Source organism: Piliocolobus tephrosceles, chromosome 18 (assembly GCF_002776525.5).
Source record: "Piliocolobus tephrosceles isolate RC106 chromosome 18, ASM277652v3, whole genome shotgun sequence".
Classification (NCBI taxonomy): domain Eukaryota; kingdom Metazoa; phylum Chordata; class Mammalia; order Primates; family Cercopithecidae; genus Piliocolobus; species Piliocolobus tephrosceles.
The window spans coordinates 17,026,996-17,053,281 of NC_045451.1; the positions used below are offsets into that span (position 1 = coordinate 17,026,996).

General features: G+C 45.5%; 1 pseudogene; it reads right to left on the minus strand.

The window, feature by feature from the left end:
- Nucleotides 1–8,708: 8,708 nt before the first annotated feature.
- Nucleotides 8,709–9,837, minus strand: LOC111528456 (annotated as a pseudogene).
- Nucleotides 9,838–26,286: the final 16,449 nt, after the last annotated feature.

Here is a 26,286-nt window from a genome sequence, read left to right on the forward strand (position 1 = left end):
AATATTTTCTCCACAAAAAATTTTGCCAGGCCGTATATTTTTCTCTTTGGCTCTTTTCCCAAAGTCACCCCTCTGATACGACTTGCTGGAAGCCCCAACAGGAGGACAAATTTGTCAATAATTTGCTCAGTTTCATTTAAAATGATGATTGACCTTCCCATCCCTAGTCCGATTTCTTTTGGAGTGATCTAATTTCTTTAGAGACCTGTGCCTGTGGACTCATGTTAATTTGTTAATTGAGTTAGACTGCTGCCAGAACATCACAAGCCCTTCACTGGAGCTCTATCCTGTGTCAAACAGTGAAACGCTGGATGTAATGAACCTATATTGGTTGAAAAAATGGGAGAGCTGATGAATTATCGCCCAAATGTGACACTGATGACAGTAAATCCTTTGGAGGGGGATGGCATGTCGGCCTCAGAAGTGCAGAGCTCACGGACCGGGCTGGCAGTGGGAAGGCTGGTGACTTCTAAGCAGTGTCACCTTCTGGAAGCTCTGACACTCAGCAAGTCAATGCCAGGCTGAGAGACATGACTCAGCGCCCTGGCTCACCCCTCATAGACATTCTCCATGCCCCAGGATTGCAGTTTCAGTGCTGTTCCCTGTGACTCAGCTGTCGCGACCTCTTTGGGCAAGTTCCACCGCATGTTTTGTGGGCCAGGGCTCTTCATCTGAGTGCAAAGGCCTTATCAGCCAAGCAGATGGACCAGCAGCTGCCGCTTCCCAGGGAAGCCAGGAGTTCCCCCTGGGTCAGCGGGAAAGGGTTTCCTGTGAGGATACCACGTGTAAAGTCCTTTGGGATGAAAGGCATTCTGAGGATGTGAGTTATCACAGCGGAGCTCACCAAGGCTTCTCCAATTTGATATAAATAACTCTGCACTGGCAGCAGATGGGAGAAGAGCCAAACAGTAATGAATACTAGGACAAACAAACAGGCCTCCGGGGTGCCGGCCCAGCCTCTCCAAACCACAGTTGGCAACAGGCTTGGAGGTGGTGGTGGGCGAAGCTGTATCGGCAACATTGCATTAATCACTTGTGAGTGAAGGGAAGAAGCGCTCCAGAATAATGGAAGCGCAAATAATTAGTAAAGGCCACACCACATAGGACTAGAAAGGGCATAACTGGGAAACATGTTAATTTGCCTGACTTGATCCTTAGCTATTAACCAGCAAATCAGTAGTTACATAAAGGACCCTTCCTACTTACTAAGCTCTGCGTTTCAGAGATAACAGAGAGGGATGACACAGTGGTAGCACCACCCCACCCCCAACAGAGCAACAACTCAATGGAAACAGAGGGAAAGCAAGTCTAGCAGTGCTGCATACGATAGCTAACTCCTGCGTAAAACAGACTCCTTGTTGCATTGTTGGGGTGATATTAAGTATGGGGGGAAAAAGTGAGATGATTCCAAAGTGGGAACATTGGGGATGTGAAAGTTGTCAGTAGCAAAATGGAGTCACTAAGGCTAAGAAAACTCTGAAAAACAGATCCAAGGAAGGCCATGAAGAGAGGATTCTCACACTTGTATGCCTGACCATGAAAGACTGCAGAAACCACAACTTTGTACCAAGACGGTCACAGCCTTATACAACAAATGCTTCTGTAAGGACATCTGCCCAGCAACTGCCTCTCCAGCCTTGGACAGGTGTCACCCTTGTTATTGATCTTTTAGCCAGGGAGAAGTATTTCAAAACAATTATGTAATCCTCTTCATTTTTTCCTTTAAAAATCTTTCTCTTCCTTTACCTCCCTGAATATGCACATGGTTTACGTGTGGCACATGTATTCACATTGCAATGCTCTCTTCCCAAATAAACATCTTTTCTTTTAGAGAGGCTCTCTTTGCTTGTTATTTAGATTGGTGGGGAACAAGCAAACATAAAAGACAGAGTTGCCTAGAGCTGGGATGCCAGGATTAGCCGTGCATTGATTAGGCTAAGCCATAGGCTGCAGTGAAATGGAGTGGGGAAGAGAAAGGGAAACTCTCGTTCCATGGGAGAGTGGCCCCCCCCCCCCCGCCGGCTCTCAGGAGAAGCAAACCCAAGTCCTCCCCTTGGATAAAAGCATCCCCATCTTGGTCTTCAGGGCTCCCATACATTAAGATCAACAAAATGAGTTCAGAATCAAATAACATGGAAAACACAAGCAAACAGGTTACCATGAGTGAGAATCAGCAAAAACAATGAACAACAGAATTAAACCCCCTTCCTTCGGGTAATGAAATTATCAAACTCAAAATATGAAATAACAATGGATAGAATGTTTAAAAGCTGAAAAAAAAGAATCTCAAAAATAAACGAGCAATAAGAGATAACAAAAATTACCTAGATTTTGAAAAAGACAAAATTGAAATTTGAAAATAGAATTGGCTGAGCGTGATGGCTCACGCCTGTAATCCCAGCACTTTGGGAGGCTGAGGTGGGTGGATCATCTGAGGTCAGGGGTTCGAGACCAGCCTGGCCAACATGACAAAACCCCATCTCTACTAAAAATACAAAAAATTAGCTGGGCGTGGTGTTGGGTGCCTGTAATCCCAGTTACTTGGGAGGCTGAGGCAGGGAGAATCATTTAACCCGGGGGGTGGAGGTTGTAGTGAGCTGAGATCATGTCACTGCACTCCTGCCTGGGTGACAGAGTAAGACTCCGTCTCAAAAAAAAAAAAATAGAATTGCAAAAATTAAAAAACAAAAAAGTCAATGGGTGGGTAAACAGCAAATTAGGTGAGGTGGGGGTGGTCTTAGAGGTGATGGAGGGCAGGTCCTGGGGTCTTTGCAGGGCCATAGAAGATGGTGCTAGGAAGCAATCACACTTTGAGTACACTGGAGAGTTCCATAAAAGCCCATTAAATTATGGCAGAAAAGGGATACATGATGACTGTTTGCAATAAGATTCTTTTGGTGCTGTTACGAGATTTGGTTTGTCTTTCATTTAGGCACACTGCTGAATGTGCGATCAATATTTAGTAATTATGTACAAATAGTCCCCGTTATAAATCAGAGTTGTTATTGCTGCCTTAAGCTTTGGCTTTGGTAACAAGCCTCTTCTTGGATACCGTGCTGTTTTCCTGATGTCAGCTGCCTCAGTCAGAGCTCAGCACCGTTCTCATACAAATCTACATGTTGCAGTTAGTAGGAAACATCTTGTTAAGAAGGGCAGACGCTACCTCCCAACATGGCTAGGGTCGAGCTTCAGCACCTTTCTTCCCAGTGGGAAAATAAGGCCTCCATCCCTAAATGCAGAATTCTAGCTAGAGGCTGTGAGGTTTTGTCCAGGCCCCCATGACTTCTTGCACAAAACTCTCCTAGGAACTTTGGGGGCTACAGTCACTCAACTCAGAGAAAATTCTGCTTCCTTCAAGATCAAGGTGCATTAGTCAGGGTTCTCTTCAGGTACAGAGGATAGATGCATATTTGAAAGGGAGTTTACCAAGGAGAACTGACTCACACGATCACAAGGTAAAATCCCACGATAGGCCATCTGCAAGCTGAGGAGCCAGGAAGCCAGTGGTGGATCAGTCCAAGTCCCAAAACCTCAAAAGTAGGGAAGCTGACAGTGCAGCCTCCAGTCTGTGGCCAAAGGCCCGAGAGCCCCTGGCAAATCACTGGTGTAAGACCAAGAGTCCAAAAGCCAAAGAACTTGGAGTCTGATGTTTGAGGGGAGGAAGCATCCAGCACTGGAGAATGATGAAGCCCGGAAGACTCAGCAAGTCTGCTCTTCTATCTTCTACTGCCTGCACTGGAGGCTGATTAGATGGTGCCCACCCAGATTGAGGGTGGATCTGCCTCTCCCAGTCCACTAACTCAAATGTTAATCTGTCTGTTTTGGTGACACCCTCACAGACACACCTAGGAACAATACTTTGCATCCTTCCATCCAATGAAGCTGACATTCAATATTAACCATCACAAGTAAACCCAGAGCTGAAGTCAGAGTGCCTGCCCCAAGTAATAGTACCTGCAGCCCCTCCTGCGGGCTGGCACAGACTCTAGCCCTCAGTAGTCTAATCCCTGACTCACATCATCAGCTGTGGCCCTTCTGCTTCCCCAGGTGTGGGCCTGGGGTCATGTTCATCAGAATCACCTGTGTGCTTAATAAAACTGCAGCCTCCAAAGCCTCACTCAGTCCCACTGGTTCCGCTTGTGGGTGGAGTCAAGGAATCTTGCCTTCTGGCAAGCACCCTGTTTGTATTAGTCTGTTTTCACACGCTATAAAGAACTTCCCTGAGACTGGGTAATTTATAAAGGAAAGCTTCAATTTACTCACAGTTCTGTATGGCTGAAGAGGCCTCAGGAAACTTACCATCATGGCAGAAGGGAAAGCAGACGTGCCTTCTATGGCGGCAGGTGAGAGAGAACAGCCCAGGGGAACTGCCGTTTATAAAACCATCAGATCTCGTGAGAACTCACTCACTATCGTGAGAACAGCACGGGGAAAACTGTCTCCATGATCCAATCACCTCCCACCAGGTCCCTCCCTCAACACATGGGGATTATAATGCGCGATGAGATTTGGATGGTGACACAGAGCCAAACTATATCACCGTCCTAGGTCAGTCTCCTAGAACCAGAGCTCAGATGGGAATTCTTGCGAACCTTATTGATTGGGGGAGCGTTGCCCTGTGAAGGAGAGTGAGGGAACAGGATAGGGCAAGGGAAGCAAGTTAAGGGAGGGTGTGGTCCACAATGGAGACTGGCTCCAGCCCAGTCCCGTGGGGCACTCCAGAACACAGACTGCACCTCGTAGTTGTCCCATCTTGACACAAGGGGAGTGGCCTTTTGTGCCCTGTCATTGTACCCAAGCAAAGGTTATCCTCTGCTCACAAACTGTTACCTGCAGGAGCAGGCTGTTAATGTGTGTCAGGAGTAGCCCCCAGGCAAGATAATCCCCCTATGCCAGGACAGTTCAGTGGAGCAGCTCAAAGCCCCTAGCAGCCAACATTCACAGCAGACCCTCAGCAATCAATTCACACCCCCAGGAGATTCCAGCTAGAGCAAGATGGCTTGGCCAATAAAGCCGAAGGAAGCTCCAAATCGACATACTTTTCCTTCTTCTCCCATGAGGAGCTAGACTAACTTAGCAGCCAACCAAGACAAAAGGGTTCTTTATGGAGTGATGTCCTCATAATCACATTTGTTTCTTGCCAAGGCAATCTCAGCTGCCTAAACCTGTACAACACAGGCAAGAGAATCCAGATGTTGTCACGAGCCAAGAGAGACTCCATGATAGGAAAGCCTATATAAGGGGCGAGCACCCTGGAAATACCCCATCCCTCATGTTATCTAGTTAGAGAGAACTATTGCCTGGCACAGTGGTTCATGCCTATGATCCCAACATTTTGGGAGGATGAGGTGGGAGGATCTTGAATCCAGGGGTTTGAGACCAGCCTTGGCAACATAGCAAGACCCCCTCTCTACAAAAAATAAAAAATTAGTTGGGCATGGTGGTGGTGCACACCTGTGGTCCCAGCTAACTGGGAGGCTGAGGTGGGAGGATCATCTGGGCCTGGGGGACGAGGCTGCAGTGAGTCATGATCGTGCCACTGCACTCAGCATGGGCAACAGAGCAAGACCCTGTCCATCCCCCAAAAAAGATAAATATCTTCTAAAAAGAAAGTAAAAAAGAGAGAGAGAGAAAAAACTGTCATCATTGGGCAAGCAAAGCAGACCATGAAATTGATACCAGCCACACACATGAGGCTTCGATTTGACTTCTTAGAATCAATAGGGAAAATATCGCTCACCTCTCAATTTTATCTCAGGATTTTATCTCCTAATACTGTCCTCAAAGCCTTTGCTTCTGACCCAGCACACATTAGAAGAGGGCTTACTAGCTGCTGCTTTTAAGGATAAATCAGTGTGTCCAAAGCCCTATTGCCTGCCTCCCTACTTCTTCCAAGTAACACTAATGTACCTCTGTTTCCTCCTGAACTGGGCCCTGCACAAACCCCACTGGACACATGCCAAATTCTCGCATAGATCATGATGAGAAACCCACATACCCCACTTCATTCTTGCCTTTGGTTCAAAATAAATTAAAAACTGAAGACAAAGAATCTAAAGGGAAATGAAAACAAAAACCTAATTTACCAAAAGAGCTAGTCATTTACCCCCTGGAGGGATGAACGGCTCACGCTTGCCCTGAATCAGAGCACTGAATAAGAAAGGCATGTGGTAAATATATATTTCAGCTTTACCTCAGACAGATGACTAATGGTGTTGTGCTGTGTTTTGTTTTGTGTTTTGTTAAACCCACAGAGATAATTATTTACTCAATAAAATGTAAACTGTTATCGTAGCATCATTGGAAGTTGAGGGTAGTCAGTTTCTCTCCTCGCTCCTCCCAGCTGCAGGTGACATGGTCGTATATTAGACAACGTGATTGTTAGTTTGCTTCTATAGTTCTGTGAAAAATTAATAGAGGGGAACTCCTCAGGGCCTCATCTTCAGCAGCCTCCCTGTAAGTGCTTCTAAGTCCTCTCCCAACCTGAATGTCTATCCCTTATTTCTAACTGATCCATGTTCACTACCCCCAGGAAAAGGGGCTGTTTTACAGACTTGCTATTTAGGGGAGAAGAGGCTGACCATCTGTAAGCTATCTTCTTTTTAATTTACGAGCTTTTAAGGGCTAGGAACAGTCTGAACCATCCAAGTGAACCACTGGGCATCTGCCCCGTAGTCAGAGGGTAACAGGATCAGGGAACATTAGGAATAGATGAGACCTCGGTGATCACAGAACACAGCCCGCCCATCATGGGGGTGAGCTAACCAGCTGAGAGCTGGTGCACAGAAGGACTGGATCTGTTAGTGGTGACATAGTTACCCCGTTACTGGCAGTGTATCCATACGGGTCTGTAGCAAGTTCAGCCCTTGCCTCCTCAGAAGAAGTAATTAAATGGAGGGCCATAAAGCAGAAAAAGAGACAGAGGCAAGTTTCAGAGCAGGAGTGGAAGTTTATCAAAAAGGCTTTAGAACAGAAAAGAAAGGAAAAAACCCTTGGAAGAGACCCAAGTGAGCGCCTGAAGGTCAAAGGGAGAAAGAGAGCCCCTTTAACCTTGATCCTGGGACTTCATAGGCTCGCCTCTTTCCCATGATTCTTTCTCTAGGGCGCGCTTTCCACATGCGCAGTGCTTTCCTTACCCTTTGGAATTGAGCACATGCAGTATGTTCAGGGAGTTACATGCCTGCCCATCTGAGGCTTTTTCCTTTCTCTGTTGGTGTGTCATGCAGCATCATAGCCATTTTGTCACTTAACGTGCATGCAGAAGAAGCTGCTTCTGCCTGAGGTCTGCATTCAATTAACACTTTTTTTTTTTTTTTTGAGACGGAGTCTCGCTCTGTCGCCAGGCTGGAGTGCAGTGGTGCGATCTCGGCTCACTGCAACCTCCATCTCCCGGTTCAAGCCATTCTCCTGCCTCAGCCTCCTGAGTAGCTGGGATTACAGGCACATGCCACCATGCCCATCTAATTTTTGTAATTTTAGCAGACACAGGGTTTCATCATGTTGGCCACGATGGTCTCGGTCTCTTGGCCTTGTGATCTGCCCACCTCGGGAGAGCGTTAGACTGAAGATCTAAAGGTCCCTGGTTCCATCCTGGGTTTTGACAATTAACACTTTAAATGTTAACAGGTGTGGACCATCCAGAGCCTGTCTCTCCCTGGCTGCCCAATTATCATTTTAGAGCAGCAGTGTGGTAACTGCTGAGCCATCACTTGACGTTCCTAGTGGGTTGGGGGAGAGCCCTCTCCTGCCTGGCTCATGCCTGTCTAACTACCTAGAACAGATCGAGACCCAGACTGTGGAATGGGCATCTCCCCCGGGGCTCCTGCACAGTGTCCTACCCTGCATATGTCGCTTTCCCAGGCAGCTCCATGGGTCTCTTCTGATTTAGGAATGGACCATCCTTCTGGGGCGACTGAATTTCCACAGAGCATCCTGGGAAATGTGGCACCCAGGTAACGAGTTAATCTCTATTTCGAATATATTCCATAAATCACTGTAGTTGATCAAAATATGGTTCTGGAATCATGAAAATAAAGTATTAGTGTGGTGCATGTCATGGGAATACAAAATGGTACTTCTTATAACCCGTTTTATTTTATTATTTTATTTTTATTTATTTTTTTAAGCTGTGCACTTTTATTCAGCTGGTCTCAAGTCAGTGTACAGGTAAACCCTGGCTGCCTCCACCCACTCCCAGGGAGACCAAACACCTTCATATATCTCAAGTTGGGGATTAAAAAAGGGGCACCATGAAGGCGGATCATTCAAAATAAAACAAAATTAAAAAGTATGAAGGCGAAGACTAAAAAAATTTTGCATTACATAATTTACATAAAGCAATGCTATCACCTCCCATGTAGACTCGGGAGAGGACTGGGCCATTCTCCTTATAAAGAAGAGGGGTGGCTTTTAGGAGGGCAAGGGACTTCCTGTAACAATGCATCTCACGATATTTGGAATGATTATTAAAAAAAAAAAAGAACAATGTACAATCAAAGTCTTGGCCATTGTAGAACTTTGGGAGATGCTCACTCCAATTGACTGCTGTCACCTTCACCGTTCCAATTTTTAAATCCTGAGTCAAGCCAAGAAAAAAAACCACACACACACACACAAATGAAACAAATAAAGCCATGCCAATTTCATCTTGTTTTCTGTTCAAGTTAGGTTTTGTCAAGAGGGTGTAATGCAACTAAGTAACAGTCTCCCTAGAAGCATTTGCAGTAGACAATGGAGGGGCTGGGCTGGACTTGTCATACTCCTGCTTGCTGATCCACATCTGCTGGGAGGTGGACAGCGACGCCAGGATGGAGCTGCCAAACCACATGGAGTATTTGCGCTCGGAAGGAGCAATGATCTCGATCTTCATCGTGCTTGGAGCCAGGCCAGTGATCTCCTTCTGCATCCTGTCGGTGATGCCAGGGTACATGGTGGTGCCACCAGACAGCACTGTGTTGACGTACCGGTCTTTGCAGATGTCCATGTCACACTTCCTGATGGAGTTGAAGGTAGTTTTGTGGATGCCACAGGATTCCATGCCCGGGAAGGAAAGCTGGAAGAGCACCTCAGGGCAGTGAAACTGCTCGTTGCAGATGATCTGGCCACCGGACAGCTCCTAGCTCTTCTGCAGGGAGAAGCTAGAGGCCCCCATGGCCATCTCCTGCTCAAAGTCCAGGGCGACATAGCACAGCTTCTCCTTGATGTTACACACGATTTCCCCACTTGGCCATGGTGGTGAAGCTGTAGCTGCTCTCGATGAGGATCTTCATGAGGTGGTCAGTCAGGTCTGGGCCAGCAAGGTCCAAATGCAGGATGGTGTGGGGGAGGGCATACCCCTCGTAGATGGGCACAGTGTAGGTCACCCCATCACCAGAGTCCATCACGATGCCAGTGGTACGGCCAGAGGCGTACAGGGACAGCAAGGCCTGGATGGCCACGCACATGGCTGGAGTGTTGAAGGTCTCAAACATGATCTGGTTCACCTTCTCGTGGTTGGCCTTGGGGTTCGGGGAGGCCTTGGTCAGCAGCAGGGGTGCTCCTCAGGAGCCACATACAACTCATTGTAGAAGATGTGGTGCCAGATCTTCTCCATGTCCTCCCAGTTGGTGACAATGCCATGCTCGATGGGGTACTTCAGGGTCAGAATGCCTCTCTTGCTCTGGGCCCTCGTTGCCCAGGTAGGAGTCCTTCTGACCCATGCCCGCCATCACGTCCTGGTGGCTGGGGCACCCCACGATGGAGAGGATAGACGGCCTGGAGGGCATCGTCGCCTGTGAAGCCAGCCTCGCACATGCCAGAGCCATTATCGATGATGAGGGCGATGGTATCATCATCCATGGTGAGCTGGCGGCTGTGCTCGCCGGGCAGATGCGGTCTCGGCGATATAGAACCCATTTTAGCCAGTAGCAACAATTCAGCCAGGCTCCGTGCCTCTGTTTAGCACCTTCTGTTTATGAGACAGGTAGTAGAGCCTACCAGGCAGTCACAAGACTTCAATCTACCCAGGTCAGCAGACCCTTTATGTGGCATGGCATGAAATATTAATATACTGCCTTTCTTCAAAACCTGCATCTGGAGGACTCAGTGCCTTCTCTTCCAACTCAGAGACCACCTTCCTCTATGTGCGTTTTATCCTCTGCGGGTTGAATGACCCGCATGGCATCCTATGCAGATTCCTCAGCTCAGCAATGCCTCTGAGTGGTTCCTAGAGAGGACTAGGAACCAAGAGGCAAATGCACGAGGCACAAGTGGGCTTTGTCCCAGAGAAGGTGGAGAGAACGGGCCGCTGGTGTCAGACGCTGGGATCAGATGCTCTGCTTGGCCACCTTCTCAGCCTGCTCCTGTGGATCACACCATTCCCCATCTTCCCAAATGCCAGCCCTGCCAGCTGGGAAGCCCAGGGGACCAGGTGATTGCTGTGCCTAGAATCTATCAGTCCTCTGAAAATGGCTTCTCCCCTGGCCACCAAAGGGGAGTAAACAATGCCATGGAGATTGAAATCATCATCAACAAGGACACAAGGACACTGGTTAATTGGGAAAGGTATTTTCCTTTTTTTTTTTTTTTTCTTTTTTACTTTTTAGAGATGGAGTTACACTCTTGTTGCTCAGGCTGGAGTGCACTGGCGCGATCTCCACTCACTGCAACCTCTGCCTCCCAGGTTCAAGTGATTGTCCTGCCTCAGCCTCACAAGTAGCTGGGATTATACGCATCTGCCACCACGCCTGGCTAATTTTGTATTTTTAGTAGAGATGGGGGTTTCACCATGTTGGCCAGGCTGGTTTCGAACTCCTGACCTCAGGTGATCCACCCGCCTTGGCCTCCCAAAGTGATGGGATTATGGGCGTGAGCCGCTGCGCCCAGCTGGGAAAGGTATTTTTCTTTACCAAAGAGGGTAAAGAACTATTGATTAGTAATTTAAGTCTGTGTAAACATACAACATGGGTTGCTAATGCTTTATTTATTTGTTTGTTTGTTTGTTTGTTTAAGACAGATTCTTGCTCTGTCTCCAAGCTGGAGTGCAGTGGCGCAATCTTGGCTCACTGCAACCTCCGCCTTCCATGTTCAAGCAATTCTCCCGCCTCAGTCTCCCAAGTAGCTGGGATTATAGGCACGTACCACTACGCCCAGCTAATTTTTGTATTTTTAGTAGAGATGGTGTTTCACCATGTTGGCCAGGATGGTCTCGATCTCTCGACCTTGTGATCCACCCGCCTTGGCCTCCCAAAGTGCTAGGATTATAGGCATGAGCCACTGCACCCGGCTGGGTTGCTAATGCTTTTCTGTTATTTTCAGTAATAATTATAAACTAAGGAAAAGGCAAGAAGATTTGAGGACGTTTATTCCTGAAGATGAAATATGGGTTGTATTCAGAAGCTCTTAAAAAATAGTAAGAAGGCCGGGCGCGGTGGCTCAAGCCTTTAATCCCAGCACTCTGGGAGGCCGAGACGGGTGGATCACTAGGTCAGGAGATCGAGACCATCCTGGCTAACATGGTGAAACCCCGTCTCTAATAAAAAATACAAAAAACTAGCCAGGCGAGGTGGCGGGCGCCTGTAGTCCCAGCTACTCAGGAGGCTGAGGCAGGAGAATGGCATAAACCTGGGAGGTAGAGCTTGCAGTGAGCTGAGATCTGGCCATTGCACTCCAACCTGGGTGACAGAGCGAGACTCTGTCTCAAAAAAAAAAAAAAAAAAAAGTAAGAAATATTATGTTGAAAAATATGTCAAACAATGGGAAAAAGTCCCTTCCTATTTGTCTCCTACCTATTAATTGTTAAAGCAAGTTTCTCAGGCAAAAGGCCCTGATTAACTGAATCTTCCCAACCAATGACCATGCATGTAACAAAGTACCTGGTGACTAAGCCTGTTGAAGGTCTGCTTCCCCAAGGTGTAAAGAAAGAGATGAGTTCCCCATGCCCTACTGCCTCATGGGCTTTCTCATGGCAACCATTGCTTACAAAAAGGGTCTGATAATTTTATGTTTTAATGACCCCATTTCCAGCACCAAGTAGCCCATGGTTGCCCCCATTTTTCTTGGGTCATTTGCTTGACTGCTGAGCTGACAAAGCTGCCGTGGGCCTTCAGTTTACATTCAGAATCACTGATGCGCCACAGCAGACCTCATAGAGAATAGGCTCAACCTCTTTTGAGCCACAATGGAGCTGCCGGGTGCTTGGGTCCCCCAGCTGCTTTGTGAGTGAAGCCGTGCCTCAGTTTCCTCACCTGTAATAGGAGAGTATTTGTACCTACTGTCTTAGTTTGGGTTTCCTCTCTCCCAGGAGCAGAACCTGAGTGAAGACTTGGGAGCAGGTATAGTATTTGGAAAATGTGTTCGTTTGCTAATGCTGCCGGAACCGATGACCACAAACTGGGTGGCTTGAAATAACAGAAATGTATGTCTCAGAGTCCTAGAGGTCAGACGTCCAACATCAAGGTGTTGGCAGAGCCACGCTCTTTCTGAAGGTCCCGGGGGAGAATCGTCCCCTGCCTCTTCCTTGGCGCACCTGGGCTTGGAGTGGCATCCCTCTGGTCTCTGCCTCTGTCGCCACATGGCCTTCTTCTCCATGTCTCCATGCGTCCCTTTCCGTCTCTTAGGAGGACACTCTCATTGGATTGAGGGCCTACCCTAATCCAGCGTGATCTCATCGCCACTGTTAATTACATCTGCAGAGACCCTGTTTCCATATGAGGCTGTATTCTGAGGTTCTGGGTGGACGTGGAATTTTGGGAGAATGCAATTCAGCCCAGCACAGGGCTCATGGCTCCTTTCAGGTCCTAATCCTGGACTTACCCCATGTTGACCTTTAAGAGGGACTCACTTAATGGGTGTGCGATATGGACATCCTAGGAGGGATAAAGAGTGTGGCTGGCGCTCAGGGTTCCTCCCTCACCACTCACCCGGGCCTAAATGTCCCCGTGAATCATTTCCAAGCGACTTGACTCCACCTTCAAACTCAGTCCTCCCAGAAATAGGAAAGATCTTCAAGACAGCTGCAATTCTCAAGGTGATGAGGCACAGGAGGATCTCTGGCTGGGGGAGGGGGCTTTACAAAGAACACCTGCCCAGGAATCGTGGGAAGGATTCAGGAAGGAGTGCTTTACCAGGGAAATAATTTCCACCATCAACTGCGGCCACTTCTGCCAAGGTTTTACAGACCTCAGGTGCATAACTTCTGTTTTAAGCTGTGCTTAGCACTTCCTAGCAGCTTGTTGCCCCTAGCCCTTGTTTGTGGGGTGGGGTGGGGGCGTGAATGGAAAGAAGAGTAAGGTTACCAGGCTGCAGCTCCCTGAAAGGGCAAACAACCTGAATTTCACATTTCCTGGAATAAGCAGCCTGAAATGTGTGTCAGGGACAGCAGATCGAATTTGGCTCACTAGCTGAAATCTCCTGTCAGATACGTGTCTGGGCAGAGTGCTAGATTAGGGAAGATTCCGAGGCTCATCTGGGCTAAGTGGGCAGAGCTGTGAGAGAGTCGCAACATGCCACAGACATCCCCAGGGACTCCTCAGGACATGTGCCACAAATGTGTCATCCCTGGTGAATGCTTTTTTTAAAGGACAGCTTCCTAAATGTGTTGTTGCCAGACACAGGTGACAAATTAAAAACACACAAATAAACAAAGTCATAGAAACGAGCTGTTTCTATGCTATTACTCCTCTGCCATATTTCTAAAGACATCTGGTTACTCAATGTAAAACCTTGTGATTTTTGAATCATAAATTCTCAGCAGCAAGGCACTGGGTCTATTTATACTCTCTAGCTGAGTACATGCCCCATAACAGTTGTGTAACCAGGATTACTGGACCTGGGCCAAGCCTGAGCTAAGTTAGCTGGAGCTGGGGTGGGTGAGTGAGTAAGAAGTGGGGGTGAGGGTGTTCTAGTACCAGTTCTGCCCCAAAGGGCTGCTGTGTCACCTTGGGTTGTTCATTCCAAGCTTTGGCATCTCCACTTCCCCATCTCTAAAATGGGAATAATGATTCTGCCCCATCCTGCGTCACAGGTTGGAGTGAGATTGTGTGAGGAGGCATATGGAATGGAAGCGTGGCCCCGGGCCGAGCCAGGGTTGTCCTTTAGAACTCATTCCTGCACATTCTGAGGGCAGTGCCATAACAAATAAGAATGTTTGCATGAGGCGGGCACTGCCCAGGAAATCCGGCTCTGACTGTTAAAAAAGACATCTGGAAGTCTCCGGGGCCTAATGGTTCTGACGATGCCAAACAAGGAAACATGACCAGCTAAAAAGTCAGCAGTGGCCCCGGGATGGAGACAAGGAACCGCCTGTGGCCACGCCTGAGCAAGGGAGCAGCGGTTTCAGGATCTGAACTTTCACTTCCTTGACACCATCTTCAGCAGCCCAGATGGCCCAGCCAAGGCCATCTGACCTCCTAGCCAAGCCCTGAAGGAGCATGAGAAATCACTCAGTTAAATGTTTGCCCATTTGCTTGTTTACTTGTTTTTGTTTGTTTGTTTTTGAGATGGAATGCAGTGGCTCGATCTCGGCTCACTGCAACCTCCGCCTCCTGGGTTCAAGCGATTCTCCTGCCTTAGCCTCCCAAGTGGCTGGGATTGCAGGCCTCAGCCACCATGCCTGGCTAATTTTTTGTATTTTTAGTAGAGATGGGGTTCACCATGTTGGCCAGGCTAGTCTCGAACTCCTGACCTCAGGTGATCCACCCACCTCAGCCTCCCAAAGTGCTGGAATTACAGGTGTGAGCCACCAGGGATAAAAGAGTACACAGGGAGCCAGAGGGAGGCCCCAGAAAGAACCGTCTTCTTCCCCAGCAAGAGCCGGCTTGAGAGATGACAGGGATGTGTTATTGGTGGGTTCCTTCCTAGCTAAAGGGGCTGTCACTTGAGCAGGAGAAAAAAAACCTGTGAGATTTCTGTTTTTAAATCTATTTAATCCAGTCAATAATGAAATAAGTAAGAATTTATGATAGTCAGAAGGGTTGGATGTTCCTGAGATCTAGGCTGTGCACAGCAGGCCGGTGAATTATCTGGTTAAAAGCTGCAGTAGATTAAGATCTATGGTATAGCAAGGGAGGGCAGTGGGCAGTCTGCGCTGGTGCAGGCAATGACGGGGGACATTGTCTGCAGAGAATTTAACAACACTAATAAAACCATTTAAGCACTGCTCCACGTGTTGGTAATTCTACATCATGTTAGGGACACAGTACTCCTCCTCCAATCATCTTTTTTTGGTCTAAGTTCTAAACAATTGTGGTTACTGTTGAGTTTAATAGTATATGCTTCAGCTTAAATTAGCACATTTTTACTGTTTATCCTTTAGTAAACATTGTATTCCGCATGGAAGCTAATTTGGCGGTCAATTCACAAGGACTCGGCTACACATGTCTGTTCCAAACAGTGGATGAGAAGTAGACAATGGGAGTGACTGTAGACAGAGACAGGGGACTTGAGTGACTTCAATTCTGTCATTCTCTGCAACCTCTGCAATCAGGCAAAAATATTTTCAGTCAGAATGCACCTTGAACAGGTACACCAAGTTTTTTAAAATTGTTCCTTGCAGATCAGCACAGAGAAATGTGGAGAGGGGACTGTTACCTCCTCCAGAAGAAAAGGTGATTGTCGGGGAGAAAATGGACAGTTACACAGAAAAGAGAATCAATAGTCAAAGAAGCAGCGTTGGGAGAAATGACCCAAGGTGCCAGTCTTAAATTGCCAGAAGAAGTTTCAGAGGCAGTGTTTGGACGGCTCAGTCAATTGTACCAGGAGCTGGATAGAATGCAATGGTTTAAGTAAGCCCCTGCTTTCTCTGATTTCATTCAGTTGCTTTCTCTGATTTTTGCAGAAAACTTGAAAACCAAATATAATAGAAACTTATAATACATTTCCCAGTGATGGTTTTCTTAGTGAAAAATGTTCAAATGTGGAGACATTTGAAAGCTGCTGGAAGAATCCATCCTGAAGAAACAAAGACATGAAGTGTATTGCATTTCTGGAATTTGTTGTGCAATGGAATCTGCAAATTTATCCTTATGTTCACGACTTTTCTGCACTTCTTGTATGCTTTTGGCGATGGGGGAAAGAAAACTTTAGAAATTAAAATGAGTGAAAAGTATTCCTCTGCCAATAGTGAGTGAAGATAGAATAATAAACCTGGCTACATTGCATATTAAATATGGCTCTGCAAGGAAAATCAACTTTGATGAAATCATTGACAAATTTGCAGAAGTCTCAGAACCAAAAACTATAATGTCCCATGCATTACCAATATGTAGGTAACGTTCTTCCCCTTTTCTCAGAAAAAGACCAGAATTTAAAAGTGTTTACTTTTTTTCCTTCGTTGGCAATGTAGTATTTGTTTATCTCCCATGATTATATATGTGAAGTTTAATAAAAGAAAAACTGGGGCCGGGCATAGTGGCTCACACCTGTAATCTCAGCACTGGAACGCCAAGGCAGGAGGATTGCTTGAGGCCAGGATTTTGATACCAGCCTGAGCAACATAGTGAGACCTCATCTCCATCAAAAATGGAAAAAAAAAAAAGGCAGACATGGTGGCAAAAAATTTTTTTGAGACAGGGTCTTGCTCTGTTGCCCAGGCTGGAGCGCAGTGGCACGACCTCGGCTCACTGCAACCTCCGCTTCCCAGGCTTAAGTGATTCTCCTCACTCCTGAGTAGCTGGGACTACAGACACACGCCACCATGCCTGGCTAATTTTTTTTTGTATTTTTAGTAGAGACGGGGTTTCACCACGTAGGCCAGGCTGTTCTCGAACTCCTGACCTCAAATGATCCATGTGCCTCGGCCTCCCAAAGTGCTGGAATTACAAGCGTGGACCACCGTGCCTGGCCAAAAAAAAAAAAAAGTCTTTAATTTAAAAAAGAAAAGAAAAACATTTCATTGTCTGCATGTCTTTCCCTGCCATTATCATTATTTGTTTAATTTTGTGATTATCATTAAAACTAATTTTGTCATATGGTAGAGGTGTTGTTAAAGACCATCTACCGCAGGTGTCCAATACGCCAGGCCCACTGCTAGAGCAGGGCCAGCATTCCGGGGGGATCTGCCAGTTAAAGATGACACTCACGTCTACCAAGAGAGGAAGAAGATATAATTTTGTATTAAAACCAGCACCAACATCGGTACCTACATTCCTACGGTTACCTTTATCACGTGGCAGGTATTTGCCACCTGCTTCTCTTCTTGGCTGACAAAAGGGAGTTTGCTGAATCCCATCGGACACAAGTACCTTGATTCTCGTGGAAAGGTCAGCTTCTACTTTGATGTTCTTTTGTTTTCACTCAAGTCCAGCCCTAGGCAGGACTGGGGAATCTGGGCAATTTATCTTTGCAGGCTTCCTAAGGGCCTCTTCTCTCTGAGAAGAAGGAACTTAGAATTCTTGCTGCCTCCCAGACTCTCTTCCCCTGGCTCCATATCAAATCTTCACCCTTAGCGGTGTGTGATACAGTGGAGAAAACAAGGCTCTTGGGGGTGCAATGAACCTAGTTTTGTTCATCCTGGCTCTATCACTTACTGGCTGTATGATCTAAGGCAGTAAGAATTTAAAAGAAAAGAATTTCTGAGCTTCAATGCTTCTATCTGTAAAATGTGGTTTATAGGCCAGGCGTAGTGGCTGATGCCTGTAATCCCTGCACTCTGGGAGGCTGAGATGGTCAGATCACTTGAGGTCAGGAGTTTGAGACCAGCCTAGCCAACATGGTGAAACCCTGTCTCTGCTAAAAATACAAAAAAAATTAGCCAGGCATGGTGATGGGCACCTGTAATCCTAGCTACTCAGGAGGCTGAAGTGGGAGAATCACTTGAACCCGGGAGGCAGAGGTTGCAGTGAACTGAGATGGCGCCACTGCACTCCAGCCTGGGTGACACAGCAAGACTGTCTTTCCAAATAAAATAAAATAATAAAATAAAATGTGGATGATAGCAGGTTATGAGAGTTACATGAGTAAACACATACAGGACTTCCAAGTTTCTTCCCTACAAGGACCAAGGCTATGCACTATTGGAGTAGATGTTCTGATGACAAAATTTCTGGTACTAGTCAATAATGGAGTTGCAAGGTATTTTAAGGGCAACCAGTTGTCTCATTGGAAAGACCTATCCTACACCGTCAAAGAATTTAGCAATTGGCATAAGGCTTTGGCCTTCCCACTAGGGACTCACATTAAGCTATAATCAGAGTTTCATTTTGGTGCCCACTCTAAACATGCCATTGTTAGATAGTTGCACTGAGGATTGTGAGGCTTTGCTTCTGCCCCCTGAGAAGAAGGGCTTAGATCGATTAGCAAAGCTTGTTATGAAGAGGGGATCAGGGAAGGCTGTCAGTGGAGCTCTGGGTTTGCTCTCCCCGTTTTGGCCTCTCAGCTGTCAAAGTCAAACCTGTGTCCTATAGCCTAAGGCCACCCTTTCCTTGTGTGCTTGACACAGGTGGGGAATAAAATCTGGTTATTTAAGCAAACATATACAGTTGGCTAGTTTGGATCCAGATCATGTTTTCTTTGAGCCAGGGTCATCATTTGAGAGGTAGGGCATAGGCCAAACCTTAGAGAGCTGTTTGGCAACTCTCACAATTGGCAAGGAGGAAAGAAACTGGTAAACAATGTTTTAAAAAATATGTGAAATGTCAAGCATTCTGTATTTAATTCCTAACATTTATTTATGGGTATTTGCTGCCATTTTTCAGGAATTCCAACAGCAAGTACCCGGTTGTTCCAAACCTCCACCCTGGTGCTCTGGAAACAAGATTCAGGCTTCCAGCAGCCTCCAGGAGAATGGGGTAAACCAGCGCAGGACTTGCCCAGGAAGCCTCATACATAAGGACTGAGAGTTGATGACCAGACCCCTGCTGCAGCTGACCCCAGAGGGGAGCACCTTCTGTCCGGGCCCAGAGCCCTGCATCCATGGCACTTCCCTCAGCTGCCCCAACCCCCACAATCTCTTACATCTTTTAATGACCAGCTAAGGACCTGTTACTTTTAATTGCAGTTTAACGTTTCTTGAGCTTCTTTATCTGTTTGAGTTCCTACCACATCCTAGAATTTTTTAAAAATAGTAATCAATGGACTCATTTTAATGCAAGAGGACTCACTCTTATTTGCCCCAAACTATATTCTTTGTACTCTCAGAGATTACTCTCTGCATCTGATAGCCTGAAATTTGGTAAAAACAAACAAACAGTCCTTGATTTTCAAAATTAATCATAATTTCATGGATTTGCAAACTTCAAGTATAAGCGTTTCAAGTCTTCACCTCTGAAAACTCCCCTACAAAATTCCTCTATCTCTGATCATTTCAGTCCCCGCTCCTGCTTTTCCTTGCTTTGCTATAACTTTCTAGAGGTGTAGAGAACAGAAGTGAAAACTCCCTGAGCTGTGGATACCTGTATGTCACGGGATGAAGCTTCTTCTCGGAGTAAGTAAAAGTACCAAGGACACAGAAGGTTAAACACCGTTGTTAGTTCTCTTCCTCTTCCACCTTTCTTGGAAGAAAGTAAGTCCAGCTTCCCTTGGTCTGGAGAAACATCTAAATCCGGCCTCTTTTACTCAGAATGGGGAGACTGTTCTGTCCTCTGGGTTACAGAAAATGGATGGACTCATATTGGAAGATTGTGACAAAATAAATTGTTTCTATAGATTGGGATTCCGTTTGAATTTTCCTGAAAGCACTCAGGAAGCTCTGAGTATAGTCCTAACTCCTGAGGCTTTGCTAGGGCAACTGTAGAAAGTGTTTGTACCCTGGATTAGAAGCATCAATCTTGGGTGGATTTTGGGACATGGCAGACTAGACTTCAAGCCTCAAGGCCAGAGGAAGAACAAAATCACGATTAGGTTGAGGTAAATCTAGGTTTGCAAATGTGATTATTCAGGAATGGTATCTTTCCTATGGGGAAGGCGTGTCCCCTAAAAGCTGGTCAGAGCTAAGCTGTAAATTTTCTGCATTTATTCGATACTGGGCAATGGTCACCAAAGAGGATATAGACCAGAAACTTTAACAAACCATAAGACCTGGCTCTTATAAAAGAAGTCAACAATATATGCTGTGTGTGACTCAACTTGGACATGAATATCATTAGACTCTTTAGTGCTTATATTTCTCTAGCTTGAGTTTTCTTCATTCCATATCCTTCCTTTATTCTTTTTTTTTTATTATTTCTTTTTATTTTATTTTTTTTTGAGACGGAGTTTTGCTCTTTACTCCAGGCTGGAGTGCAGTGGCGCGATTTCGGCTTAGCGCAAACTCCACCTTATGATTTCAAGCGATTCTCCTGCCTCAGCCTCCCAAATGGCTGGGATTACAGGCACCTGCCACTGCGCTCGGCTAATTTTTGTATTTTTGGTAGAGACAGGGTTTCACTATGTTGGCCAGGCTGGTCTCGAACTCCTGGCCTCATGACCTGCCCGCCTCGGCCTCCCAAAGTGTTGGGATTACAGGTGTGAGTCACCGTGCCTGGCCCCTTCCTTTATTCTTTTAGCAACTGTCCTAGGGTTTCACAGTCCAATACATAGCTACTAGCTATAATGACTATTTCAATCTAAATTAATTTAAATAAAATACAATTAAAAACTCATTTCCTTAGTTGTACCAGCCACCTTAAAGTGCTCAAGGTACGGATTTCTTTGAATTTATCCTACTTGGAGTTTTTAGAGATTTTCAAATCTGTAGCTTAATGTTTCTTCATTTTTGAAAAATTTCAGACAGTAACTCATCAAATATTTCATGTGCTCCCTTTTCTCTTTTCTGTCTCTCTGGGACTTTCATGACATGTATTAAACCTTTTCACCATGTCCCATGTGTCAAGTATGCTCTTTTCTGTGTTTTTTAAATCCTTTTAATCCTGTGCTTCAGAATTGATACTTTTCTCCTGACCTATTTTCCACTACACTAACTATCTTCTGCCGTTTCTGTTGTTTTATAAACTTCTTGCATTAAATTTTTAATTTCAGTCGTTTCAGTTATTAGTTTTGAGATTTCACTTCATGCTTTTTAAAAACATAGATTCCAGTTTTCTGATGAAAGTTTCCATTTGAAAATCTATTTTCTTGAATATATAGAAAACCTATATCAAGAAAATAGATTTTCAAATGGAAACTTTAAAGTACATGTATGATAACTTCAATAACACCGGTAGGTCTGTTTCTTTTGTCTGCTTTTTTCTCTTGGCTTTTGGTTATTTGGTTTTGTGATCTGACAGACCTGATAATTTTGGATTAAAAACTATCTAACATGGTATGTAAATTGAAGAGGTTTAGGGTGTTTTTATTATCTCCCAGAAAGCATTGAATTTTCTTCTGGCAGGAAGCTAAAGTATAGGCAGATCTCATCAATCCCATCAGGGACTGAGAAGGATTATTGACAGACTGACTTGGTTAATTGGGTTACATAAGTCTCAACCCATCCTGAGAAAGCACTGTTTATCTTTTATAGCAATATAAAATTCTGACTCTTCTCAGCAGGAATAGTTATCTTAGGCTGAGTTTCCATAAACTGAGCCTGAGCCTGAATATGGTTTTTGAGGAGCATCTTAGTTCATTCGGTCTGCAATAACAAAGTACCATAAACTGGGTAGCTTACAAGCAACAAAAATTTATTTCTCATCATTCTAGAGGCTGGGAGTCCAAGATCAAGGTGCTGGCAGATTTGCTGTCTGGTGGGGGCCCACTTTCTTGTTCATAGACGGCATCTTTGAGCTGTGTTCTCACATGATAGAAGAGATGAACAAGTTCCCCTGGGCCTATTTTATAAGGACGTTAATCCCATGAGTGCAGAGCCCTCATGAGCTCTGCACCTCCCAAGAGGCCTCACCTCATAATACCATCGCTTTTGGGGCTAGGATTTCAACATATCAATTTTGACGTGGACACAAACATTCAGACTATAGCAAGGTGTACAGAAAAAGCCAAGAAAACATGAGAAAAAGGGAGTAAGTAAGAAAAGGAATGAGTAAAGATTCAAGAGAATGTATTACTAAGATGGGCGCCACTTTGTACCAAGGGCATTGATTGCTTAAGGTTAGTGTGATGTCTTCCAAAAGGCTACATGAGTGACAGTGTCTTAGGATCGTCCATTTGGGGGGAATGAAGAGCGGAGAAGTATTTAGCTGCTGATTTTGTTGTCAATTGGTCAAAAGTTTGCCTCACGGGTCTTAAGTCCCTGACACTATGCTTTGCATATATACAGGTGCCAAGCACATTCCATGGCATCTCAGCAGTAACAAGGAAGCCCCAGGGCTTAAAAGACAAGGCATGGGAATGAGGCAAAACAGAGTCATTGTGTATATGTGAGGTGACAGTCCCTGCAACTGAAGCCAAACTCATAGCCTCAGATACATGGGTCTCAGATGCATGGGTAACCAAGAGAATATGAGCTGGTACCTGAGCGGTGACAAATCAAGGGTATTATTTTAGGACTCTTCAACTACGTGTCTCTGCTTCTTGAGACTGTATATATGAACTTCCATCTCAACTAACACGGATGGTCATTATAACTCCATAATTCTGGAGAGTCACTCTTTGGAATGAACTTCATAGCCATGATGTTGAAAGACCAATCAGAATGCCTTTGTCCTAAGACTCTGGGATGTACGAGGTACAAGTCAGTTAACAGTGGTCCTCAATGCGTCCTACCCACATATCTCTCCTGGAGGCAGAATCTTGGAAGCCTCGTTGATTATAGACACTCCTCAACTTATAATGGGGTTATGTCCTGATAGCTCCCTGGTAATTCAGTCAAAAATATTGTAAGTCAAAAATATCATAAATTGAAAATGCATTTAACACTCCAATAAATCTACAGTAAAGTCGAAAAGTTGTGTCGGACCATCATAATGGGGAACCGTCTGTACTTTGTCTCCACCACAGTGGTATTTTTGAATTCACTGAATCACTTTTAAGGCCTTCTCAGACGAGAGTGCTCCAGGGTAGGGGGACTTCCTGAGTGGGATCCATGGTTCCGAGAAAATCAATCATCTCTGCTTTTAGGGTAGATAAAGTGAAGGGCAGAGTTGTCCACTGGGGTGATTTCAGGGGTAAGGAAGATCACTGCCTTTCTAAACACTTCTGCCATCTTCTTGGTAATGAATAATTGAGGAAGAATCATGTGTATATCGAGAGAATGGTACACCAACGTCCCATACCTTAAAGTTACTGATAATCAATTTTTATTTTCCTGAGATCAAGTTTTAACAGGAAAAAAGGAAAAAATATGGTGGCCTGCAACTTAGATGAGAGAAGAAAGAAGGAGACACAGATAAGGAGATTGAAAACACTCAATATCAGACTCATCTATTTCACAATTCCATTTGGATGGCTCAGAAATTGCTCCCCCGCTTTGAGGCTAAAGGGCCCAGGCTATTTTGGGGAAGTTAGCACACTTGGCTTTGTTTTTTTGTGTCCTTTCCCAAAGCCACTCAATAGGCAAATCAGAGGGCAACAGGAGGCCCCATGTTCCCTTTCTCACTGTTCCTGAGTCAATCATCAACTTTTTCTTCTAAGAGACAGGGTCTCGCTGTGTCACCCACGCTGGAGTGCAGTGATGCAATCATAACTCATTGTAGACTCAAACTCCTGGGCTCAAGCGATCCTCCCACCTCAGCCTTTCGAGTAGCTGGGACCATCAGTATGTGCCACCACTCCCAGCTAACTTTTTTTTATGTTTGTAGAGATGGGAATCTCACTACATTGCCCAGGCTGGTCTCAAACTCAGCCTTAAGCACTCCTCCTGCTTTGGCCTCCCAAAGTGTTGGGATTACAGGCATGAGCCACTACGTCTTGCCTGTAATCAACTTTGAAGATGGTGAAAATGGTGATGACAGCACTTTCTGTAGTTGTGCCTATGGCATAAATCTAACCAAAGTATTTGGCAAGTGTGCTTTGGTGATTCGTGTGTAATAATTACAGCAATATCTTAGAGGAAGTCCTCCAAACTTCCTAGAATAGCAGCAAGAAGTGGAGACAGAGTCCTTTACTGAGAATCTACTATGTGCCACGCCTTTTGCTAGGAAGTTTCACATTTTATTTTCAAGCCTCACCATAGCACCACAAGGAAAGAACTGTATTTTTCCAATTTACAGTTGATGAAAATGAGAATCAGGAGGATGGCATGAAGCTGGTATTTAACAGAAACTTCATCACTTACAAGAAGTAAAGTCTTCTATAGACAATACAAACTGGAAGTCTCTCTTAAGGCATAAAGCAAGGGCAGCCTGAGAGCACCTCTCAGAGTTTTATTACCATTGAGGCCCCTACGGTTTTGCCCCCATGTTTAAACACAGTGATTTTGATGGGAAAAGTTGGTTGAGGTTTTTTCTTCTTTCTTCTGTCCTGAGTATTTCAACTGGAAATGCACTGGATCCCGTCATGGTGTCAAAAACCATCCTGTCCTTCTTAGCTGGACACTCTCTGAGGCTGTTAACTGGCACAGACTGTCCAGCCAGTGCCAGGTGGCATCCACGGGTGAGGGGCTGCAATGCCTTCTCTGCCCACCCCATCACTGGCTGTGCCAAGGACCAGACTAACTTCGATTGACAGTTACCTCCTATATTCAGCCTCAAAGTCCTGAGAGCCTCCAAATAAGCATTTTTCTCACCTGTTGCCATCCACTTTTACAATTTGGTCATGTGTTTATTGCAAGCTCTTTTTGTACCTTGACGGAGGCAGGTAGAAGGAATTTGATCGTGGATGACCTTATTAATGAGGGAAGCAGTAGGAAGTTCTGTCTAATCTGAAAATTAAGTCAAATGTGAAGGGTAAGTATCATTATCTGTCTTCTAAATCTGCCTTCTTGAGCTTCTTGCTCATTCTGGGATTTTGTTCCTGTAATACCTGGATACTAAGAGCTAAGTGGAAGAACCTTTGGCCAGCTCTTAAGTGGAGCTCCATCTAGTGGGATCATTCTTAACTACAAGCAGTATGCTGCCAAGGGAGTCCCTTTGGCCTGGCATCTGCCTCTTATTTTAGGCGCTGAGTCAACAGGATGATGGAGCATTTCCTAAATCCGAATAAGCCGAGGTAACACACCACGGATTTAAACAGGACGCACGTGAATTGAGCTAGGATATTTCAAAGCCCAATAACTTGAATTTCGTTTACTCTTGACTGGAGACAAGAGAGTGGACACCGAGGTGGGGTTCCTGGCAGCTGGGAAAATGGCAGGGAAGGAGGGGAGAGAGGAAGGCACGTGTCCTGGAAGTTTCTGTAAAAAGAAAAAAAACAACATTGGCAGATTACATGAATGTCCTCTCCCTGAAGACAGAAGCAGGCTTCAGAAACTGGCTGTCAGCCCTGGAGAGAGGAAAATCGTGTTTCTTCCCACCCAAGTGGGACCAGCATTGCAGAGATCCTAAATGTTTTCACTTTTTCCTCTTCACCTGTTACTCAGTGTGGCCTGAACACAGATGATGTCAGTTCCCTCATCCCTCTTGTGTAGAGGCAGCCTGATATAATTTTATACGGTGAGAATGTCAGGAAATTAAACACTGCTCAGATCAACATTCACCCTGCCAGGCACGCTGTAACTTCTCTCTGCTGGGAAGAGTGGATTCTTTTCCTAGACTGACATAGCAAAGCACCACAAACTGGGTGGCTTGAAACAATAGAAATGTATTCTCTCATAGTTCCGGGGGGACAAGAAGTCTGAAATCAAGGTGTCAGCAGGGCCATGTTCTTTGGGAGAATCTTTTCTTTCTTTTCTTTCTTTCTTTCTTTCTTTCTTTCTTTCTTTCTTTCTTTCTTTCTTTCTTTCTTTCTTTCTTTCTTTCTTTCTTTCTTTCTCTCTCTCTCTTTCTTTCTTTCTTTTTTAATGTTTTAGAGATGAAATCTTGCTCTGTCGCCTAGGCTGGAGTGCAGTGGTGCGATCCCAGCTCTCTGCAACCTTTGCCTCCTGGGTTCAAGTGATTCTTCTGCCTCAGCCTCCCGAGTAGCTGGAATTACAGGCATGCACCACCACGCCTGGCTAATTTTTGTATTTTTAGTAGAGACGGGGTTTCACCGTGTTGGCCAGGCTAGTCTTGAACTCCTGACCTCAGGTGATCCGCCTGCCTCAGCCTCCCAAAGTGGTGGGATTACAGGCATGAGCCACTGTGCCCAACCTAGAAATTTATTCTCTCATGCTTCTGAGGGGCTAGAAGTCTGAAATCAAGGTGTCAGTAGGGCCATGTTCTTTGGGGAGAATCTGTTCCTGGACTTTCTCCTAGTTTCTGTGTTGTGGGCTGTCCTTGGCTTGTAGATGCCTCCATCACGCGGTGTTCTCTGTCTTCATATCATCTTCCCTCTGTGCGTGTCTGTCTTCACATGGTGCTCTTG